Source organism: Chrysochloris asiatica, unplaced genomic scaffold (assembly GCF_000296735.1).
Source record: "Chrysochloris asiatica unplaced genomic scaffold, ChrAsi1.0 scaffold00174, whole genome shotgun sequence".
Lineage (NCBI taxonomy): Eukaryota > Metazoa > Chordata > Mammalia > Afrosoricida > Chrysochloridae > Chrysochloris > Chrysochloris asiatica.
The window spans coordinates 1,331,695-1,337,414 of record NW_006408692.1 but is presented as its reverse complement, the minus strand read 5'-3'; the positions used below and the strand labels follow the sequence as shown (position 1 = coordinate 1,337,414).

At 43.3% G+C, this 5,720-nt stretch overlaps 1 pseudogene; it reads left to right on the top strand.

Annotated features, from left to right (window-relative positions):
- The first annotated feature begins 1,368 nt into the window (after positions 1 to 1,368).
- Positions 1,369 to 1,939, top strand: LOC102810914 (annotated as a pseudogene).
- Positions 1,940 to 5,720: the final 3,781 nt, after the last annotated feature.

Here is a 5,720-nt window from a genome sequence, read left to right as displayed (position 1 = left end):
AACAATCACTTATGTCATCATAGAAGGCAGAAGGCAGTCACATGTGTCCATTCCCATCTTCATACTCCTGAACTGTTGGTTGATATCTCCCCTTTCCCACCTTTCTCAGTATGCCCAATCCTGGTCTAAAGGATGTATGGCCGCTGAGAACAGAGCTGTGATGTGATCCAAGGAATGAGGTGTCAGGAAGGAAATGAGATCAGTTAGACATTTTCAGACTGTGGTCATATTGGGGTCAGGGTAAGAATTACTCACATTTAAGAGGCAGGCTCCCCATGCCTCCAAGTCACTGAATCACATCTGGGAAGTCCCACAATACGACTCATGGGTGCTCAGGACCCATCCCCTCTTCTACTCTGGCTTTTCCATTAAATTGTTTGCTTTCTCAGTTCAATTGTTGTTGTTGTTAAGTTCTTTGGAGTGGGTTCCAACTCAAAGCGACCCTGTACTGGGTTTCCTAGGAGCAGCTGGTGGATTTGAACTGCTGACCTTGTGATTTGAAGCCCAGTGCTTATCCTACAGTGCCACACCAGAATGCAATTGAATTAGCAATTATAAAATGAGGGTGATAATTCTGTGTCATAAGAAAAATAGAGTCTGCTAAGCATCTAGGGACACTCGTAGTTCTCAGTGCCCAGCCCAGCTTCTTTCAAGATGACTACTGTTCACAAAATTCTATGCAAGCTCAGCTTGGAGGGTGATCACTCCACCCCGCCAAGTGCATATAGGACAGTCAACCTATACATCAACTTTGATGCTGAGCGGAACACTTTGAACATTGAATCCACTATTAAGACCAAAGGTATGGATGAAGTCACCATCATTAACATTTGAATAGAGACAGGATATTGTCTTGGCTTACCACAGAAGGACCAAAAAGGACCTTGTATCAGCCCTGAAGTCAGCCTTATCTGGCCACCTGGCGACGGTGATTTGAGGCCTATTGAAAACACTTGCACAGTATGATGCTTCCAGCTGAAAGCCTCCATGAAAGGGCTGGGGATTGATGCGATTGAGATCATCTGCTCAAGTGCCAACCAGAGCTGCAGGAAATTAACAGAGTCTAGTCTTGAGCTCTGGTAGCACAGTGGTTTTGAATCGGGCTGCAAACACAAGGTCAACAGTTTAAAAACACCAGCTGTTCTGTGGGAGAAAGATGAAGGAGGCTTTCTGCTCCATGAAGATTTACAGCCTCGGAAACCCTGTATAGGGTTGCTGTGAGTCAGAACCGACTCCACAGCACATCACTACCACCACAGTCCTGGTGTGGCTAATGCGTCAGACTACAAAGTCGTTTAAACTTCAAGGCTGGTGGCGCTATGGGTCAGAATCGACTCGATGGCACTTCACAACAACAACAACAGAGAAATGTACAAGACTGACCTTAAGAAGAACAATGTTTCAGACACATCTGGTGATTTCCACAAGCTGATGGTTGCTCTCGCCAAGGGTCGAAGAGCCGAAGGTGGTTCTGTTATTGCATATGAGCTAATTGACCAAGATGCCCGGGATCTCTATGATGCTTGAGTGAAGAGGAAAGGAACTAATGTGCCCAAGTGGATTAGCATCGTGACTCAGCAGAGTGTGTGCCACCTTCAGAAAGTATTTGAAAGGTCCAAGAGCTACAGTCGTTAGGACATGTTGGAGAGCATCACGAAGGAAGTCAAAAGAGACTTGGAAAATGCTTTTCTTAACCTGGTCCAGTGCATCCAGAACAAGCCCCTGTACTTTGCTGACCGACGGTATGACTCCATGAAGGGCAAGGATACTTCGAGAAGGTCCTGATTAGATTATGTTCTCCTGCAGTGAAGTGGACCTGTTGAAAATTAGGTCTGAATGCAAGAGGAAGTACGGCAAGTCCCTATACTACTACATCCAGCAAGACACCAAGGGCGACTACCAGAAAGCACTGCTTTACCTGTGTGGTGCGGATGACTGAAGTCTGACACGGCAGGAGGTTCCAGAAATGCTGCTTTCTCTGCTTGTAGCGAACAATCAGCTTGCCATTAACAGCTCCTGGACCCATCCCTCCAAGGACGCTCTTAGCATTGCCCCACCCCCTAGCCTCTCTTATTTTCGTGGCCTAAGTGTTGCCTGGCTTTCCTAGAGAGTCTCTTCTTTCAGCCAAAGAAAAGAACATTCCAAGGAGTTGCAAGTTAATTCTATGATGTGAATCACTTTGCTTCTTGTGTACTGTGTCATAAACAGATAAATAAATGGAATTTTTATGTTCGAAAAGAAAGAAAGATGGATGCTTCACTGAGCATGTGAGGGACTGTTGTGTAAAACCAAGGTGATAGCGTAGTGGTTACGAATCGGGCTGCGAACCGCAAGGACAGCAGTTAGAAACTACCTGCTGTTCCACAGGTCACTATGAGTCGGAACCAACTCCATGGCACACAGCCACCCCTACAATGTAGTTCCTTGGGAAGTGCTGATATTAATAAAATGATCTTATAAAATGTATTGGTGTAAATTTATCCAGCATATTCCTTGGGCACATGACTGGGAGATTTAAATCTCAACCATAAACAGTATCATTTTATTAAATGACTATGGACTTCTACAATAACATTAAGCAAAATCCCAAATTATATTTCTGTTCAAATTCTGACTCCAGTATTTACTATCTTTGTGACCTACAGGTATGGAGTCACATTTTGAACAAAAATCTTTAGGATTTTGCAGGGCCTGAAGATTATAAAACTGGGGGCCCCTTTAAGAAAAAAAGGCAAAGACATGAATACAAAATTAACACTGGGTTTGGAAGAAGCCTGGGCCAGTGAGGGGCTCTGAGACTTGAGCTTCATTAGCTTCATGGTGGATCTGCCACTGGGTAACCTGAATTTCATCTCCTTAACCAACCTTCACCCTGCTTTCCTGGATGATAAATAATTCATTTTATCTGTACTCTCAGGGATAAAAGAAAAGTTACTTGACCATCCTAAACTATACTTTCCTCATCCTCAGGAGTCCTGGTGTGGCACTGTGGGTTAATGCTCTGGACTGCAATGTTGGCTTGAACCGAAAGGTCACAAGCTTAGCAGCCGCTCCTCAAAAACCTAAACAGGGTTGCTACGAGGTGGAACCAACTCGGTGGCACTTAACTACAATAACATCTATAATATCAGGACAAGAATTTTAACTCTGCATAATTAACAATTTGAAATACATATCATACCTCAGGGGAGTGCAGTGGCTCCATGTGATAAGCAGTGGACTGCGAACCACAAAGTCTGCAGTTTGAGCCTGCCAGCTACTCTACAGGAGAAAGATGAGGCATTCTGCTCCCGTGAAGATGTAAAGCCTTGGAAAGCTTATACAGGGTTACTATGAGTTGGAACCGACTTGATGGTTCCAACAACAACATCGTACCTCCTGGTGTGGGACTGTAGGATAAGCATTGGACTGCTAACTGCAAGGCTGGTACTTCAAACTCACCAGTTTCTCCTCAGAAACTATACAGAGTCACTACGTGTCGGAACCAACTCGACGGCACTTAATAACAACAGAAACCTTTTGTTGAGTTTGACATAGAGTCAGCATTGTGCCAATGAGTCGGCACCAACTCCCACTCACAATGACCTTCCACATAACAGAATCAAATGTCCTGTTCTGTGCCATCCTCACAGTTGTTGCTATGTTTGAGCCCAAGAGTCAGCATACTGGGATTCAAAATGGATTACTTTTGCTTTAAATAGATTCAAGTAGAATATAGATGCCCTATAACAATGATTGGAGTCCCAGTGTGGCGCTGTGGGTTAATGTGCCAGGCTGCGAAGCCGTTTGAACTGCAAGGTTGGCAGTTCAAACTCACCAGCAGCTCCTCGGAAACCCTATACAGGGTCGCTATGGGTCGGAACCGACTCAACAGCACTTAACAACAACAACATAACAATGATTACAATACAGCTTTTTGTTTTCCTAGCTTTTCTCTCATTACTTGTGTGTGTATGTGGGAAGACCTTAAGGGGCATAAACTAGATGATCACCAGACAGTAACATAACCCTCAAAAGAAAAAATAAAACACTACAACACAGCAACAGTAGTCAAATGAGATCTTGCTAACGTCAAGGAAAGTAATTTGAGGGCTCAGGGTAGACACGTAGAATGCTGCATGCCTGAATGCTGACAAAGCTTTCAGCTCACTAGCACATCACCCTTTTTAAAAAGTGTTTTAACAAACATACTCTGGTTTGGCCTTACTAGCATTTCTAGAGAGAGTAGAGTAGAATAAAAAAAAAGAAGTTTGCTTGGCCGGTTTATACAACTCTCTTTCTAGAGCAGCTGAGAAGCAAGCCTACACTTTCACCATCATCATCATCATTTACTATCTCTCCAATGCCGGATACAGCACTAAGTCCATTAAACATGCTTTCTTCTCTAATCCTCTAGGTTCCTTTATTTCAATGTGATAAATGGAGCTGACATTTAAAATCTTGCCAAGCACTTGTAACTAGTAGATGTCTTTGTTATGGTTAGTTGTCATGCCTGGCGATCCCACGTGTGTAGAGAATTGCTCCATAGGATTTTCAAGGTTGTGATCTTTCAGAAGCAGATCACCACATATGCTTCCAAGATGCCTCTGGGTGGGTTTGAACTGCCATCCTTTCAGTTAGTAATCAAGCACTCAACTGTTTGGACTACCCAGAGACTCCAGTAAATGTCTAGCACCTATGATACGTTCAAGCATTTTGCTGACTATGAATATCTTAACAGATTTCTAATCCATTTTAGTTAGAATCCATACATGGTTTGGAATCTGTGGAACAATTATTGACGCTGTGAAGCTCTGCACTTGTGGCTGAAGTCCACATCTACTACAAAGGAGTGCATCCTCCTCACAGATTCATGTGGCTAACATCTCTAGGACTGCGGATGGATTACATGATTTCTGGGGCTGCGGCTTTTTTACCTCAGTATTGCCAGTATCTAGTATAGTTGCTGACAAAATCGATGTTGTGAGATTAAGGAGGAAATGAACACTTTGGTCATGTAGCAAAAAAGGGGCAGTCAGAAACACAGCCTTCTCCTAGCCAGCATCTAGGTGACCCCTTTCTCTCTGTGAGTTTGGCTGCTGTAACAAAGAGACACAAAGTATGAGATAAGAATTTATATCTTTCTTATGTAAAGGTCCACATACCAATTTGTGAAAGAAATGAACAACAGGAAGCAGACCCCATCCTTGTAAATACCTTCTACTTGCAAATCAGTCGCCTGGCTACATCTAACCACAATGTAGGCTGGGAAATGTAGTCTTAGCTAGGTGGCCATATGCCCTTGTGAAATTTCTATTGTGAGGGAAGACAAGAGAAAAGCAGCTGGGTACAGTGGGAAACGGACTAAATTTAGACATGGGAATACCAGAGTTTCCTCACTTTCAAAATGTAATCATAATTATAACCACAATGAGTGAGACTCAGTTTTTTCAACTCAAAACAATAATAACAATATTTTGCATTTATTGACCATGCACTATGATGCATGTACAAACAGAAATTAAGTTAATCTACCTAACAACCCTGTAAGGTCAGCATTATTGTTAAACCTTTTGTGGTAGCGGTGAGTAAACTAAGTCTTAAGCAACTTGTTCAAGGTCTCCTACTGAGTGTATGAGTGACAAAAAGGACCTAAGCCTGGGCTGGCTTACACCAAAGCCCATGGTGGATTTCTTCTGCTCTACCCTAGCAGGGGGAGTCCTGGTGTGGTGTTGTGGGTT